This window comes from Bombyx mandarina, chromosome 01 (genome assembly GCF_030267445.1).
Source record: "Bombyx mandarina strain Sakado chromosome 01, ASM3026744v2".
NCBI classification, from domain to species: Eukaryota; Metazoa; Arthropoda; class Insecta; order Lepidoptera; family Bombycidae; genus Bombyx; species Bombyx mandarina.
The window spans coordinates 18,783,164-18,801,806 of NC_143208.1; the positions used below are offsets into that span (position 1 = coordinate 18,783,164).

Consider the following 18,643-nt stretch of genomic DNA (forward strand, 5'->3'; position numbering starts at 1 on the left):
AACTTACTACCGAGAATTCTCCATGACCCAAGATTCACAGTGGCTAAGCGCTGAAAATGTTTGCTCTTAAACATTAATTTAACATAAAAATTTACTTTCATGTATACGGTAACAGAAATAACTGTGAACTTTGTCTTATTTTTCTCCATAGTAAGGACATAGATCGCTGGTCGCTGTAACTGTAAATCCCTTATTTGTTTCCTGTTTGACTTAGTTGATGTTGTGTGTCAAAAAACTAATCCCCCAATATTAATAATATGCCAAAATAAAAACACCGGTTTTGTTTCTTAATGTGTAAAACAATTAAAAAAAACAACGTGAAAGTAAGTCGAAAAATAATAGGTTGCAAAAATCGTGTTATTCATTTCATTGTATTTACGAAGGCCTATTTACGAAGGCCCTGATACCACCACATAAACTCTTCATGCACGTTTTACATAATCAAATATGTTATCCACAAAAGTGTAGGTATCTTAAAGAATCCATTGAAACGAGAGGGTACGTCAAGCTTCGTAGTCGCTCACTTAACAAACCCGTTCACTACTTTGGATTCAATAAGAACGCACGCACGTTCGATTGCCCAATTGCGCTTTGTAAACCAAGCTCGATACTATAAAAGTAATGTATTAAAGAAAATTGTAACACAAACGTATATCGAGCAAAGAGAATTTTTGAGTGGACAAAAACTACACTTAGCTTTTTTTGTTATTAATTTCGCTTGGCTTTGACCTTTTTATACGCATATTGAGCATTCGTCTGTTAGAAAAGTATGTTAGAGATTTTCTCAACTGATGCCGGGTGTGATGAGCCGAACCCGAGAACGAAAATTCTTCTCCACCGTTACTCTTGACAGAGTGGTCGTGATCGTCATGTAGTTGTTGGCAGGGGCAGACTTGATGCGTCTCGCGATGTCCCGCCATCTCTCCCTGCTCGAGGCCATTCTACTGCACTCATTTAGGGGACCTCTCACTGCAGCTTTCATTTGGTCTGTCCACCGCATTGGTGACCTCCCGCGCGGTCTTGTACCATCAACCCTTACCTGTACAACGAGGCGTTCTATGAACGAAAATAGGTGGTGATTAATTACGATCGAAAGTTAAATAAAGTATATTTAATTTTTTGTCAAGTGTTTTTGCACTTTACTCTCTTTTTTTTACACTACACTTTTTTTAAATCTGTGTCCTAGATATCGAATGACGCGGAGCTACCTGTCTTCGTTATAGATTGCGGGTTGACCAAACACCGTGTAAAACCTATTTGTATTTTAAAATAAGCTTAGTAAATCACTAGTTTCAACATTGGGTACAGTTCCCTTGCATTCTGTTTAATTATTCCAAAGATAGAGCAGCATACACAAGAGATATACATGCACAAATCTAAAATGTTTTAGTAGCTCGGAAAACTAAGGTTGGAAGGTACCTCCGACAACATAACTTTAGTATGTGATACGGAGAATAATAAGGAATTTAAATTTTATGAAATACGTTTGTACCATACTCGGATTACCCCCACAACATTCTAAATAAGTTTTATTCAAAAATCAATTCTAATTTCGAAAATTGTCTGAGTAGAAAAAATTGTTTATTCTTTAATTGAAAACGAAGTTCTCGCTGGACGGGTCTCATCTGACCTACTTCAGAGAACTTTTCAAGCAAATTGGAGTTGCCGCTTTTGATGTATTGCGGGCATCCAAGAACCGTGAAATATTCCGCAACACCAAACTTGGTCATTCCTTAATTACCCAAAGATTCCACAGAGCACGCTAAGTCCATTAAATTCTTTTTTGCAATAAAAGCTTTAAGCTTCCCGAAAAACAAAATCTGAATCGGTTTTGTTGAAATCCAAAACAATAGAGCGTGCCAGAAATTTGGCCTAGCTTTCCTATTCGCTCATCTTGTGTCATCTTGGCAGCAATAGAAAAGCATCGCTATTGATCGCTTTATCACGAATATGGAAGCGATAGAGAGCTGCAGTCGATTCAAACATCTGTGTGACATAATATTACAAACTCATAACCTTGTGTTATCGTGCTGCCCATTTGCTACAATGCTTTAGTGTGACATTCTTCGACTTATCAAATCGTCGTTAGGATTTAAATGTAATAATAACTGACCGATCATAAGCTCGTGCTTGTACGCTTGCACACGTAAATGCGTGACATCGATTTTGCCAAGTTCTTAAGTCGATTCTCATCGGTAATATTTAATTAGTGGGTGTTACGAGACCGCTTAGTGTGCCAATGTGTGCAAAACAGCACAAACTACTAGTTTCCGGAATAAAAAGTCGTAACGCCATGCTGCTTTCCCTTGCATCACAAATTTACTAGGCCGACAATGTTAATGTGTCAAGTTCGAATCGTAGCCTAGATGTTGTTTTGAGAGTTACTCGTATATGTTGAACGATAAGGTCGGACGCCAGCTGGCGAATATCTGGCGAGAGATAAAAGAAAATGGGCGAGTGTCGCCTCTTTTTTTCTCATATATGTATGCGAGATGTATAATATGACACTAAGCTATAATGATCGGATAACACAGACACAAACAGTAATATTATATATCGCCTGCACACATTTAAATAAAACTAATAAGTTCATATACGCAATCAGCAGCAGTACAATGCTGGAATTTGAAACGTAATTTATGTATGTCTGGCAATGAATACTAGATTCAATTTTGTTTTAAATATGAAATAAAAAAAAAAAATTTAATTCAGCCATTCGTTTACTGTTTGGTGTTTTGTTTTCACTACATTTGTATCTTTTTCATTAAGATCAAAACAATAAAATACGAGTAATTATGGAACACGAGAAAAATGGATTCTTTTTCCTATACTCCTATAATCCTAGCCGATTATCATGTTGTTTAGACACTGGTCCCGCATCTGGTCCAATACTTACCTAAAAAAATCACGTTCGCTGTTTGATGGTCTAGTGCCGGTATTATTCATCACGGCTTCTTTCCAAATGCCACCCTCATTACTGCGGATGTGTGCTGTGAGGAACTAGATATTGGAATCTCCGGCCGGCCTTGGTTAATCGCTAGCTCCCGCTGTTCCTACAGGATAATACTGGACCTCTTATGGTCTCTAAGCTACAAGAGCATTGAACGCAAATGAGGGTTGGATGTTTTGCGTCATATCTTACTTAATATTTCATTTAAAAGTGATTTTAACTTCTGTATACATTCGGCAGTTTCGCAGTTAAATACCTAAAGTAACTTCAGATCACGACGAAGTGCTCATTATGTGTCCCCGTTGTGCTTGGAAATAGATGTCCAAATATCCATTTTATTTATTAGATGTTGCATGTGTGTGCGTGTCAATGTCTGGGGAAATGATCTGTCGGCTCAGTGCGAGTTTTTAACGTTCTCGATAGCGTAAAAGTTAACTAAACTTTATATAGAGTTGGAACGTTCGCCTACGTTTGCCCCTAGGTGCGCTATTCCAACTGCATACAAATTTTAGTTAACTTTTACGCTATCGAGAACGTTAAAAAACTCGCACTGAGTACGTTAGTGTGATATTACAGTGTTTTGTTTTAATGTTACAGAGAAGGCGAGGGGGCGTGAGGGCGCGGTGTGGCGCGGGCGCACACCGTCTCGCTCTCCGCCGCCTTGCCACGTGTGACGCGCGTCGCCTCCACTCACACACCTACACTCAACTTTGCGACTCTCTTAGCGTTCTAACCTATACGTGTAACATAGAAAAACTGTTTACTGATATTATGAGAAAAATAATAATAAAAAAACACAAAAAAATTAAGCTTCATCTACGAGTGCGACCCGCTTTCGCCTCCTGTTGTAAATACTGTGATCGCTTGTAAACTGCTAGTCGTACCATCGACACCGTCGACAACCGTAATTATTAACAATTCTTCGAGCATATCGCTGACAAAATATGCTTAAAGATACGTTTGTCGGTCGTGTCGTGTTATGTAAATAGTTAGGACGGCGCCGTCACACGCCAACTCCTCTCCGCGACACAGCTTGTGTTCGATTCAGCCCGCCCACAACATCCAGAGCGTCGTCGCGTCGTGTGGACGCACGAGAACGCGAATGTTTTGAGCGAACTGCATCGCTTCGCAGAGATTCGGCTCCTAGCTCGTAAGATATTAATGTAATACGTACATGAGTATAATCGTTCGTATCCAGTATATCCGAGCACCCCGGCTCCCCCTCCCCCGTCCCCTGTAGTGTCGCGCAACAGTCTCGGCATTTTAGGTAAAATATTTTATGGTCAGTGTTCGTTCTACAAGCTTAAAGGACAATTAATCGGTGTTGTTTTACTAGTAGTGTTGTACGTAGATACTGGAAGTGTTCGTCAGCGGGCGACGAGTCTCCCGCCGAGCGCGGTTTGCGACAGATGGACAATTATGCTAATCAGTGTGTCAGTATATTAGTTTCGCTAATACTGATATTGCGGTACATCGGGCAAGCTGTACGCCTCCCGAGTTCGAATGGCCCTTTACAACAGCAGCCCCATGCCCCACAGTTCAGTTGAAGTTATCAATTTACCTTTCGACATATCTAGGACAATTGTGAATTATTTACTAGTTTCTTTGTAGTTTTAGGCCTGTTATAATTTCGAATTTAATTCGATTTTTAGGTTATTTTAAATAGCTCGCTCATATATTTTAACCGAATAATTTTTTTTATCGATTCCTCTATTTTTAACCGTATTGTATAAAAGACATTTATTTAATTTTACATTTCGATGCAGCGCCCGTCAGTCAACTCGTGAATAAATATTAAGATTTGAAATTAATAATTTGATGTTTTAGCTATGTGTACAACATAATCGGTGTTATTATGTAAGTTTGTGTTATATAAACAATAATGTTAAAGGAAAAAAAATGAAAAACAGTAAGAAAAAAAAATACAAAAAAAACCTTTCATCATATCATAGTAACACATTTCATAGCGTTTAAACATTAGATCAAAAGACATTATATTTACGCTCTATGTATTAGTGTAGTGTAGTGTAATATACTTACTATAGTGTTTAAGCCTTATTCTTCTAGGGACTTATTTAAAGCCATCAATCGAATTTTATTTATTTATTTAATAATGACAAAATGGAACGATGTTTCGTCTAAATAATTTTGTCAGAAGGACAACACGGTACGGGGTAGAACATCAGTCGAAGCTAACCGTTCCATTTTGTTGAATGGAATTAAGAGTTTCAATATCTAATGTAATTATTTTACGAGAAGCTTAGGAGATAATCAAATTATATTGTAAAACTGTAGATGTATATCGGTGTTTCAGTGTATTCCATAATAGGTTAAACCATTAAGAACTATATGTAAACATTTCAATCAAACATAATGTACAACAAAGCGTGTCTGATATATTTCTTCTAAAATTCAAAGTGAACTATCGCTCAATAAGAACCTAAGGGAAATGTAATTTGGAAGAAATTTCAGAGTTACTTTCGTTAAAAAAATCATTGTATCTTCCATTTGATCCTAAAACATTATTTAGTGAAAATTCAGAAAAATTGTAAGCTGACTCTTTCTTCGTGATCACTTAGCATCCCATAGTAATTTTACACAAGTAACTTTCTTTTTTTGGACTTTACCAATCCCCAATCCTTCAACAATCTCTCAATCGTTACTTTCATTGAATTCTGATTTCAAATTAAACCAGCTAACAAGCGCTTCTGCTATTTCCAATTTCTACCCAAATTTAAATCATAAGTAAAGTTGTTTACATTGTCTAGTTTCTAAAAATAAACAGTTCAAAGACAATGTTTTGGATCACGTAAACTTTGTAGTTAGGTTAGCCGAGACTGTTGAGTCGATCGGCGCTCTAATGGCACTCGCGATAAACCTGAAAACACCATCGAAGCACGAGATAAAAAATGACACGAATCTCCATTACGTTATGCTTAGGCAATTCATAGAAGTCTGGTATGGCCATTGGGGCGCCAATATATAATAAAAGTGTAGTACACATTAATGTGTTATGGTTCATTAAGCACGCGGGTCCTGTTTACTGATGAATAATGGTAGGATGGTCTCATGAATGTACCGTCGTGTCGTTACATGGCAACACAATAACATTGTCAGAAAATGGGTAATTACAGAAACTTGAGACGACAGCCACGATTAAAACGTTTTTTTTTTCCTGTATAAATGTTAAAAAAAAACGTTTAAAATTAAATCGCTTTTACAATTATTTTGTTTTCATAAATAACGCAAATAGCTGTGCAGATAGATTTGCGTAATTACTGGTGGCAGGACCTCTTGTGAGTCCGCGCGGGTAGGTACCACCGCCCCGCTTATTTCTGCCGTGAAGCAGTAATGCGTTTCGGTTTGAAGGGTGGGGCAGCCGTTGTAACTATACTTGAGACCTTAGAACTTATATCTCAAGGTGGGTGGCGCATTTACGTCGTGGATGTCTATGGGCTCCAGTAACCAATTAACACCAGGTGGACTGTGAGCTCGTCCACCCATCTAAGCAATAAAAAATAAAAAAAAGAATATGCTTTTTCCGAATAATTATTAAATTTACATTCCATTCAAATGTCTGATTTGTATAGGTGGTAGGGTATCTCTTTGAACCCGCCCGGGGTAGTACCACCGTCCTGACTTGTTCTTCTGCCACAGCGGTAATGCATTGCGCATTATTGCGTTCCAGAGTGAAAGCAGGGAGACCGGTAGTGCACGCATTATCCACAGTCAGCCCAAGCCTCTTGTAAGGACACGCGGTGTCACGTGACGCCCGCTGCGTGATACTTCGCGTTTGGATACGTACACGAGGAACTCAATACTCGGGACGAGTGACGCGTCGGTGTTGCCACACCGATACCCATAAGCGACGTCTATCGTCAGCTCGTCTACTCGTCCTTGAATAAAACAGTGCAGTTTCTAAATAATGAATACTGTAATTTAACCAGATACTTAACAATTTAGTACGATTCGAGTGATTCTTCGAATTAAATATAGAGTTTAACGATTATAATAAATATTTGAATGGAACGCAACAATTGCAAATTAGAATTATTACAGTTATTGTTCGAACAGTCGTCTCTAGGTTCTGAATGCCCACGTGGCCATGTTTCGATAACGATAGTCTGCAACCGAAAACCATAGTGAGTCATCAAGAAACAGAAGCAATTTATTTAGGGTACTTGACAACATTACAATCTAAATTTTAATAAAAAAAAACAATATATATTTTTAATTATTTATTATTTAGTTAGAATCGAATTTATGACCGTTTTTAATACGCATCGCAGAATTCCGATAGCATAATATACATTGTTTTTAATATTTTACATGATTGAGTTCGTGTGAAGTCAATTACCCTAATATTTAAAGTCATATTGGCGTATTTATTCGTATTAACTTACTATCGGTGTTCGTTATATAATATCAATGTATTCTTTCTGTGCGTACTTGTAACCGCGGGTCATGTCGTGACTCGATCGGTCGGGTATATTTCTAATTGGTGTAAAATCAAAGGTGAACACACATGCTGAGCTACAATACGGTGACTTAATCGTCTCTCGATATTGCGCAGGCGCCTGATGCGTCCTTTGCGTTTAATTAAACGTTCTCGATCGCGTAAAAGTTAACTCAAATTTGTATGCAGTTGGAAGAGCGGCCTTAGCGACAAATGTAGGCAAACGCGTCAAATTCATACAAATTCGATTTAACTTTTACGCTATCGAGAAGTTAAAAAACTCGCACTAAGCACCCAGAGATGCTGTGTTTTCACTTTTGTGCGTCAGTAGATTCCAATATATAAAATGTTACTGTTAATTAGTACCGTTGTATGTGTCTATCTATATACGAATCGTAGAACGTGTTTTTAACTTGTACCGTTATGTTGTGTTCGATTTCAAGCGACGACGACGTTTACTTCACGTAATTTCTGTCTTTTAGATACGCGAGCAGCGTCATTTGTTTGTATACGTTACTACTTAGCTATAGTCCATTTGGAACTGCTCACACAGCGGAAGCAGTGTGACCCTAAAGCCGTAACAGAGCGCACACAACGATACGAAGCTCGGGGTACTTAAATCTCGATCATCGAAACGATGAAAGCCGCGTGCGGCGACTCTGCTTGTTATTTTATTTATTTAAAGTAACGTTTAATTAAAATTCGGTTCTTCGAAAGCGCTACGCAGACTAGAGTCGTTCGTGAATTACTCGTGTTGGCCAAAATTGTAGTGACGCCGTTACCGGGGCAGCGTATTATGATTTTCGCTCAGTATTATTAGTTTTTATCGGTAACGTATAGCATAGTAGCCGCAGAGGCGTACACACACGGGCCCGGTGCAATCAGACGTTTCCGACAATGGACCGACCATAATTTCCGTTGAACACACAACTGACTTCATTATAAGTGAAACATTATTCATATCTTAGATAGACTCGCATAGATATCGCTGAGGGACTCACGATCTTCTAGAAACTTGAGTGATTATCAAACTCGTAGTTAGGATGGAGTTGGAAAAATTTTAAAATTTATTAAGAAGTCTGAAATGTCCGTTACGACGGGACTGTATTAAATATGGTCTTTAGGAAACAACTGTAATGGGTAATTTTATGTGTAAATTGAATTTGATTTGATTTAAGATTTTGTAGTTAGGCGGTGTCTGCAACATTGTGCAATGTATGTTTATTTTGCTTGTATCGTTTCGAATGAGAGGCGACCACGGAAATGCGTGCTAATGAATTCCGATGCGATCGGCGGGACTCGCGTCTATGTGTTGCGGGGTTTAAATGCAAACGTGAAATATTTACATATCTGTAGCTGTATTTAAATCGAAGCGCTTGTAATAACGATTTATCGCAATATCGTCGAACCTGCAACCGGTGACGACTGTGATTGTGGCTGTCGCAGTTCCGACAAATGCAGTAGGTATAATTTTCCTCGTTCTCTTGCCCTCTCCGTCCAAATCGAAGAGTGTTCATATTTTAACGATTATAAAAAATCATAAAAAATTAATATTAAAATATTGTAATTTCATATATTATTATTACTACTCCTTTTTTGTGTTTGAGAAATTTTTGAACATCTTTTTCCGTATATATCTCGGAATATTTGGGTTCGTAACTGAGTTTTGTTTGTTTATTCCCATTGTTCACGTTCCCGGGCTGCGCTGAGTAAGAGCTTAAACATTATTTGAAATTTCAATAATTTTAACAAGTAAATAAAGGAAAATGAACTCTTGCATCAAACTATATTTAAGATTTACTGTAATATTAAGAGCTTTTTGAATAGTATACTGACAATGAGATCTTATGAAACAGAAAACTGAATTTATCGCGATAATTTATTATATTATCCATCCAGTATTATTATTATTATTACTATTAGATGAATAGGTGTAATGGTGAGGATATTCCGTATTCTAGAATTTTTAGCTGTTTATTGTAATATTAGTCTAATATAATTGGCCTTCGTGTTTTAAATTAAGTACAAAATTACAAATGTCAATTTTTTTGGGAGTCCCGTCGATCGTGAACTGGTGTTAGGCTCTGCTAAGTTGAATAAATTCAAAACGCGTTCCACCCAATCTGTCTGACTTATTTATTATGAATCCCAAACGAGGGGGCTCATTTTTTTCTAAAACAATAACTGGGTCGACGGATTCTTAGGAAGTTAGTTCACCATCGCACCGCCCGCCACCGGAGTAGAGTTCATCCATACTACCTGGAGCCACTGCGGTCATCCACAGTGCGTTTCCAGAGATCTTTTTTGCCACGTACCATCCGGCTATGGAATGAGCTCCCCTCCACGGTGTTTCCCGAGCGCTATGACATGTCCTTCTTCAAACGAGGCTTGTGGAGAGTATTAAGCGGTAGGCAGCGGCTTGGCTCTGCCCCTGGCATTGCTGAAGTCCATGGGCGACGGTAACCACTCACCATCAGGTGGGCCGTATGCCCGTCTGCCTACAAAGGCAATAAAAAAAAAAAAAAAAAAAAAAAAAGTTAAGTGCTTCATTTCCAGTGCCAGAGGAAATGCATAATTAATGTCGCTCTATTGGATGTTATGGAAATTTACAGTAATCATAGAGTAGTAGCATATGGACTGATTGGTCCATACAAAAGGATACAGAAGTTAAAGTCGTGTCACCTCTACGGTGGCATTCCGTTTTTTTTATTATAGAGGTAACTCTCCAATAACACTGTATTCCACACTTCCACTATAACACGAAAAGTAAAATCCCCAAAACCTTCTTATAACACGGTATTTCTACAACACGATAGCGAGATTGTTGGCTTAAAATTGTTTAGATTTTTTTTTTCGGGAAAACGATTCACTTCGAAATATAAATAACATTTAAATTATTACACAACAACAATTTTTTGAAAAAAGAACAGAGGGAAACATCACTTCACGTAAATCGATTTCGGAATTCATAAACTTGCCATCAAGATAACACAATAAGTGATGTCAAAACCTTAACACATTGCCTCTCAATCGAAATTCACAAGTTTTATTTGTTATTTCATAATTTAATTTAAGATAGAATACGTAACGCGGATGCGTGATCACGTCATTGTTTTACCGCGTCCTTTAGTTCATTTCATTATATTGGTTACATTATCATGTGCCAAATTACTTGATTGTCCTAACTAGAAGTAGAAACTTTGAAAATAATCATTAATGTTTCGGCGCTACATTTTATTACATCAAGTGCAATCGAAGAACATCATTAAAAAATACCTAATGCCATAATTTTATAACTGAAGTTTTGCTAAATTTCTTCAACATAACAAGATCGGTATTCGTAGGAATGAAAGATAGTGACATTTTAACAATTTTTTTCTCGATTAATACATTAATATTTAAAGTCGTAAAAGTAAAGTTTGTAGGCAGCGGCTTGGCTCTACCCCTGGCATTGCTGAAGTCCATGGGCGACGGTAACCACTCACCGTCAGGTGGGCCGTATGCTCGTCTGCCTACAACGGCAATAAAAAAAAAAATTCGGTAACACAATGACGTCATCACACAATCTCAGAGCCATTTTTGCAAAATGAGCTCCGTGTCTAAATGTACACGTGTACAACTCTGGAGGCGAACGATGAATTTAATCGAACAATTCCTTTATAACATTCTATTACAACCTTGACCTTTTAATGATAGTCCTTAAAGTTGTCTCTAAAACAATCCCAAAAAAAAGCAATCATCAAATCAATAGTTTAAATAAAACTTGCGGTTGGTTGCCGCATCGGGCTAAAATATAATTCAGTTAATTAATAATACCGGTTTCACAAATGTTGGAGCCAAATGTGAGTTCTAGTCTCAAGTGTATCTTTGTTAGGTATATTTAAGCTCTATAATATAATTTTATTTCTTATAACATACGTGGATGACGAGTTTGGATCTTAAGCGTGTCACTTTTAGAAATAAATGTCTATGTAATTAGCCGAGTAAGAGGGTGTTTGTGTCATTTGCATATGCGTTTCATCGATGACGATATTACGGGAATGTTAGGTTTGAAACATCGTATCTGGAGTTAATTCTTAAAAGACGATGTAACGAAATATTATCAATGTTCAATTCATCTCAATTTTTCAAGGTTTTGAACTAAGTAATTGTGGTTTGATAGTATACTAAATAGTTCAATAAAGGTCAACTTTATACGAAAATTTCGATTAACCAGATAAATATAGAGTTTTGATTTATCGATCGAACGGTTTTGAAAAAATGGAAACACTAATTGGTGTATAACATTGGTACAAATTGATGTGTAGCATTTGTTGGACAATAGTTAATGTAGGGTTGCAACATCAGGGCTATGCGATAGATGCCAAATTGCGCATACATAAACTAGTCCAAATATCACAATTATAGAGATCTTGTCAACGTAGGACATTTTATCGTATCAGGCCGGGTGTCTTCCGCTAAACATTTTTCCCTCCATTGATTATCAGAAAGTTATTATTGGTAGGTGCTCCTTCTTGACACCGAACTAATCTGCATTGGACGTTTTGAGATGTTCAAAAATATATCACTCTAGTCTAGTAATAGTTGTGTCTTCTTTACGCAGATCTTGTAAGCTTTTGATGTTGTGAGATTATTAGGATTAGGTAAGCAGGAACAATGGCGGAGGAATGTCTAGTACATCAACGGTATTGTTCAGTCTAGTAATAGTTGTGTCTTCTTTACGCAGATCTTGTAAGCTTTTGATGTTGTGAGATTATTAGGATTAGGTAAGCAGGAACAATGGCGGAGGAATGTCTAGTACATCAACGGTATTGTTCAGTCTAGTAATAGTTGTGTCTTCTTTACGCAGATCTTGTAGGCTTTTGATGTTGTGAGATTATTAGGATTAGGTAAGCAGGAACAATGGCGGAGGAATGTGTGGTACATCAACGGTATTGTTCAGTCTAGTAATAGTTGTGTCTTCTTTACGCAGATCTTGTAGGCTTTTGTTATTGTGAGATTATTAGGATTAGGTAAGCAGGAACAATGGCGGAGGAATGTCTAGTACATCAACGGTATTGTTCGGTCTAGTAATAGTTGTGTCTTCTTTACGCAGATCTTGTAGGCTTTTGATGTTGTGAGATTATTAGGATTAAGTAAGCAGGATCAATGGCGGAGGAATGTCTAGTACATCAACGGTGTTGTTCGGTCTAACATTAAGTGAATCTTCTAGGCTTTTGATGTTGTGAGATGATTAGGATTAGGTAAGCCGGAACAATGGCGGAGGAATGTCTAGTACATCAACGGTGTTGTTCGGTCTAGTAATAGTTCTTGTGTTCTTTACGAAGATCTTGTATGCTTTTGATGTTGTGAGACTATTAGGATTAGGTAAGCATTAACAATGGCGGAGGAATATCTAGTACATCTACGGTATTGTTCGGTCTAGTAATAGTTCTGTCTTCTTTACGCAAATCTAGGCTTTTGATGTTGTGAGATCATTAGGATTAGGTAAGCAGGAACAATGGCGGAGGAATGTCTGATACATCAACGGTATTGTTCGGTCTAGTGATAATTGTGTCTTTTTTATGCAGATCTTGTAAGCTTTTGATGTTGTGAGATTATTAGGATTAGGTAGGCAGGAACAATGGCGGAGGAATGTCTAGTACATCAACGGTGTTGTTCGGTCTAGTAATAGTTGTCTTTTTTACGCAAATCTTCTAGGCTTTTGATGTTGTGAGATTATTAGGATTAAGTAAGCAGGATCAATGGCGGAGGAATGTCTAGTACATCAACGGTGTTGTTCGGTCTAACATTAAGTGAATCTTCTAGGCTTTTGATGTTGTGAGATGATTAGGATTAGGTAAGCCAGAACAATGGCGGAGGAATGTCTAGGACATCAACGGTATTGTTCGGTCTAGTAATAGTTGTGTCTTTTTTACACAAATCTTCTAGGCTTTTGATGTTGTGAGATTATTAGGATTAAGTAAGCAGGAACAATGGCGGAGGAACGTCTAGTACGTCAACGGTATTGTTCGATCTAACATTAAGTGAATCTTCTAGGCTTTTGATGTTGTGAGATGATTAGGATTAGGTAAGCCAGAACAATGGCGGATGAATGTCTAGTACATCAACGGTGTTGTTCGGTCTAGTAATAGTTCTTGTCTTCTTTACGCAGATCTTGTAGGCTTTTGATGTTATGAGATCATTAGGATAAGGTAAGCAGGGACAATGGCGGAGGAATGTCAAGTACATCAACGGTATTGTTCGGTCTAGTAATAGTTGTGTCTTCTTTACGCTGATCTTCTAGGCTTTTGATGTTGTGAGATGATTAGGATTAGGTAATTTCGAACAATTGCGGAGGAATGTCTAGTACATCAACGGTATTGTTCGGTCTAGTAATAATTGTGTCTTCTTTATGCAGATCTTGTAGGCTTTTGATGTTGTGGAATTAATAGGATTAGGAAAGCAGGAACAATAGCGGTGGAATGTCTAGTACGTCAACGGTATTGTTCGATCTAACATTAAGTGAATCTTCTAGGCTTTTGATGTTGTGAGATGATTAGGATTAGGTAAGCCAGAGCAATGGCGGATGAATGTCTAGTACATCAACGGTGTTGTTCGGTTTAGTAATAGTTCTTGTCTTCTTTACGCAGATCTTGTAGGCTTTTGATGTTATGAGATCATTAGGATAAGGTAAGCAGGGACAATGGCGGAGGAATCTCTAGTACATCAACGGTATTCTTCGGTCTAGTAATAGTTGTGTCTTCTTTACGCTGATCTTCTAGGCTTTTGATGTTGTGAGATGATTAGGATTAGGTAATTTCGAACAATGGCGGAGGAATGTCTAGTACATCAACGGTATTGTTCGGTCTAGTAATAATTGTGTCTTCTTTATGCAGATCTTGTAGGCTTTTGATGTTGTGGGATTAATAGGATTAGGAAAGCAGGAACAATGGCGGAGGAATGTCTAATACGTCAACGGTATTGTTTGATCTAACATTAAGTGAATCTTCTAGGCTTTGATGTTGTGAGATGATTAGGATTAGGTAAGCCAGAAGAATGGCGGAGGAATGTCTAGTACATCAACGGTGTTGTTTGGTCTAGTAATAGTTCTTGTGTTCTTTACGAAGATCTTGTATGCTTTTGATGTTGTAAGACTATTAGGATTAGGTAAGCATTAACAATGGCGGAGGAATATCTAGTACATCTATGGTATTGTTCGGTCTAGTAATAGTTCTGTCTTCTTTACGCAAATCTAGGCTTTTGATGTTGTGAGATCATTAGGATTAGGTAAGCAGGAACAATGGCGGAGGAATGTGTAGTACATCAACGGTATTGTTCGGTCTAGTAATAGTTGTCTTTTTTACACAAATCTTCTAGGCTTTTGATGTTGTGAGATTATTAGGATTAAGTAAGCAGGATCAATGGCGGAGGAATGTCTAGTACATCAACGGTGTTGTTCGGTCTAACATTAAGTAAATCTTCTAGGCTTTTGATGTTGTGAGATGATTAGGATTAGGTAAGCCAGAACAATGGCGGAGGAATGTCTAGGACATCAACGGTATTGTTCGGTCTAGTAATAGTTGTGTCTTTTTTACACAAATCTTGTAGGCTTTTGATGTTGTGGGATTAATAAGATTAGGAAAGCAGGATCAATGGCGGAGGAATGTCTAGTACATCAACGGTGTTGTTCGATCTAACATTAAGTGAATCTTCTAGGCTTTTGATGTTGTGAGATGATTAGGATTAGGTAAGCCAGAACAATGGCGGATGAATGTCTAGTACATCAACGGTGTTATTCGGTCTAGTAATAGTTCTTGTCTTCTTTACGCAGATCTTGTAGGCTTTTGATGTTATGAGATCATTAGGATAAGGTAAGCAGGAACAATGGCGGAGGAATGTCTAGTACATCAACGGTATTGTTCGGTCTAGTAATAGTTGTGTCTTTTTTACACAAATCTTCTAGGCTTTTGATGTTGTGAGATTATTAGGATTAAGTAAACAGGAACAATGGCGGAGGAATGTCTAGTACGTCAACGGTATTGTTCGATCTGACATTAAGTGAATCTTCTAGGCTTTTGATGTTGTGAGATGATTAGGATTAGGTAAGCCAGAACAATGGCGGATGAATGTCTAGTACATCAACGGTGTTGTTCGGTCTAGTAATAGTTCTTGTCTTCTTTACGCAGATCTTGTAGGCTTTTGATGTTATGAGATCATTAGGATAAGGTAAGCAGGGACAATGGCGGAGGAATGTCTAGTACATCAACGGTATTGTTCGGTCTAGTAATAGTTGTGTCTTCTTTACGCAGATCTTCTAGGCTTTTGATGTTGTGAGATGATTAGGTAATTTGGAACAATGGCGGAGGAGCGTCTAGTACGTCAACGGTATTGTTCGATCTATCATTAAGTGAATCTTCTAGGCTTTTGATGTTGTGAGATGATTAGGTTTAGGTAAGCAGAAACAATGGCGGAGGAATGTCTGATACATCAACGGTATTGTTCGGTCTAGTGAAAATTGTGTCTTCTTTATGCAGATCTTATAGGCTTTTGATGTTGTGAGATTATTAGGATTAGGTAGGCAGGAACAATGGCGGAGGAATGTCTAGTACATCAACGGTGTTGTTCGGTCTAGTAATAGTTATCTTCTTTACGCAGATCTTCTAGGCTTTTGATGTTATGAGATCATTAGGATAAGGTAAGCAGGGACAATGGCGGAGGAATGTCTAGTACATCAACGGTATTGTTCGGTCTAGTAATAGTTGTGTCTTCTTTACGCAGATTTTCTAGGCTTTTGATGTTGTGAGATGATTAGGATTAGGTAATTTGGAACAATGGCGGAGGAGCGTCTAGTACATCAACGGTGTTGTTCGATCTAACCTTAAGTGACTCTTCTAGGCTTTTGATTTTGTGAGATGATTTGGGTTAGATAATTTCGAACAATGGCGGAGGAATGTCTGGTACATCAACGGTATTGTTCGGTCTAGTAATAGTTGTATCTTCTTTACGCAGATCTTCTAGGCTTTTGATGTTGTGGGATGATTAGTATTAGTTAAGACAGAACAATGGCAGAGGAATGTCTAGTATATCAACGGTGTTGTTCGGTCTAACATCAAGTGAATCTTCTAGGCTTTTGGTGTTGTGAGATGATTAGAATTAGGTAAGCAGGAACAATGGGAGAGGAATAACAAGTACATCAACATGATTGAACAATTTAAATGTTAGTTAAATGATTAAACCATTCATTAAATAAACGACATTAAATAAATTAACGGGTCTGGAGCATCTAGATTAGTACGGATGAATGTTGACCCATTCAACGACTTCACTAGATGGTTCGTTAGAATAACATATGGATCGACCAATATGAATTAATTATTATATTCTTACTTTACATCTGAAATGTTTATGAACAAATCGAGACCCTGGCCGAACTCGCGTCGTCATCATGAATAGGACACAAATACCCTCAATATCTTAATGTTTAATAGTTATAGATGAATAGTTTAATGTATGTATTTCGCTTCACACAATATTATTAATGAGTAAATTCCAAACATATTTTCCGCTTGTATGTACCAATTTCGATAATTCCATTGTATGTCTGGAGCTTTTTCCAATTTTTGTACTTGAGTTTGTAAATGTGCTGTGCTAAATGGAATGATTTCACTTTATGTATAAGTTGTAACTCGATCATTGTATAAATGATTTAATAAACGGAACCGATGTTTCATTTCTTATTTCTTTTCTGTCCTAATTTCTTACTCATTCGTGGGATCGTAAGATCGTAGAACTCGTGTTGTTAACTTGTTTGAAACAATTCTAACAAATAGTTAACATACATGAATGAATTAAATAATGCATTGAAGGTTAATTGTGTGTGTGCACTAAATTTTATTGTGTGTTATGATGTATCAATAGAATAAAAAAAATTTTTTGGACATCATCAACAAGATCTGGTCTTGGTTATACTGTAAGCTACACCAAATACTTCGTAATTTAAAAATAACCGCACTATTAACATTAACTTCTTTTAAAAAAGAAATTTTTTTTTTTATTAATCTTGCGATTATTCATTAGAGATTTAAGCAGGCATCTATAACCTTATTATTAACACTTCACGTGTATATAAAATTGTAGACAATAATATATAGAGGGGTGAAAGGCTATTTGTTTTAAGCGACATCTCGCTCAATACGCGCCCTTTTTCTATATAATTAAAGGTGCGTTTTATTTGCTATTAGTATCAATAGTTCGGTGTTTTTAATTGAACTTCAATGAAGTTTACTCCATTCAAATAGCTGAAGAAATGTTTTTGTTATGATATTTTTTCCAATTTTTTATCTTTAAATAGCTTTCCTGTAAAGCTGCAAAAATATCGCCTTTCACCAATCGATATATATTTTTAAATTCGCCATAGCCTAAAAGATAGTTAATACAACAGGAGTCATAGTATAGACTGGTTATGTGTATTTTTTTTAAGCGGCATCACGATTCATAAATTTCTAAGTGTGATCATCAAACGCACAAAATGTATTCGTGATTACTGGTTGCCGGGCTTCATGTCCTGATGATATAACAAGTATAGTTATAGTTTGTACGATTTAAATATGATTACGAGCGCGAGGCTATTTCAGCTTTTCCTTGACGTGTAGGTGAGCTCACGGGGCTTAAACTGGGTGTGTTGCTAACACTGACCCTAGCAAGAGCTTCGCAGAATCTACCACCGGATCGGAATCCCGACCCACTGAGAAGATCCGGCGAGAGTGGGCTGTGTCTATGGGTTAATTCGCTCGTCGAGCCCTTCGTCGCAAGCGACGGGTTCGACGAGGACGGTAACCGGTGCTTGGGATACCTAAAAGCACCGTTAATGGATCGGGAGGATCTGTAGTGGCGTGCTTAGGGCTAACCTACTTCTTTCTCTCGCGTGAACATCGCGCGTTTCGATTTCATCGGTGGGATAGGTGTATCTTGTGTTTAATTAACTAGTAGGAACAGGATTTTCTTGTTATGTCTGATCTTGTAAATACTAAGACATTCAATATATTAAGCGTAGTAAAATAGTCTTCTATCTCATGTATGAAGGTAAGATCGCGACGGGAAATCTCCAGTAACCGTTTAACACCAGGTTAGCCATGACCTCGTTCACACATCTAATGGAAAAGTAAGTTAACTCTTAACTCGCTGTGGTTTGGCTTATATTAGCAGACGAGGCTATGGCCTAACTGACATTAAGCAATTACGTAGGTCCTAAGCCA

General features: G+C 37.5%; 1 protein-coding gene across 8 annotated transcripts in view; it reads left to right on the plus strand.

The window, feature by feature from the left end:
• The window catches only part of shaker (potassium voltage-gated channel protein Shaker), a 431,166-nt gene extending 414,059 nt beyond the window's left edge, over nt 1-17,107 (plus strand). For 6 of the 8 annotated variants that reach the window (XM_089731751.1, XM_089731734.1, XM_089731737.1 and 3 more), the window contains 3 exons: nt 3,548-12,541; nt 12,650-13,016; nt 15,732-17,107. The gene's annotated coding sequence lies outside the window, so the exon portion shown is untranslated. The remainder of the gene's footprint in view (nt 1-3,547; nt 12,542-12,649; nt 13,017-15,731) is intronic. The other 2 variants (XM_089731739.1, XM_089731742.1) reach the window with 2 other exon arrangements.
• The last annotated feature ends 1,536 nt before the right edge of the window (nt 17,108-18,643 follow it).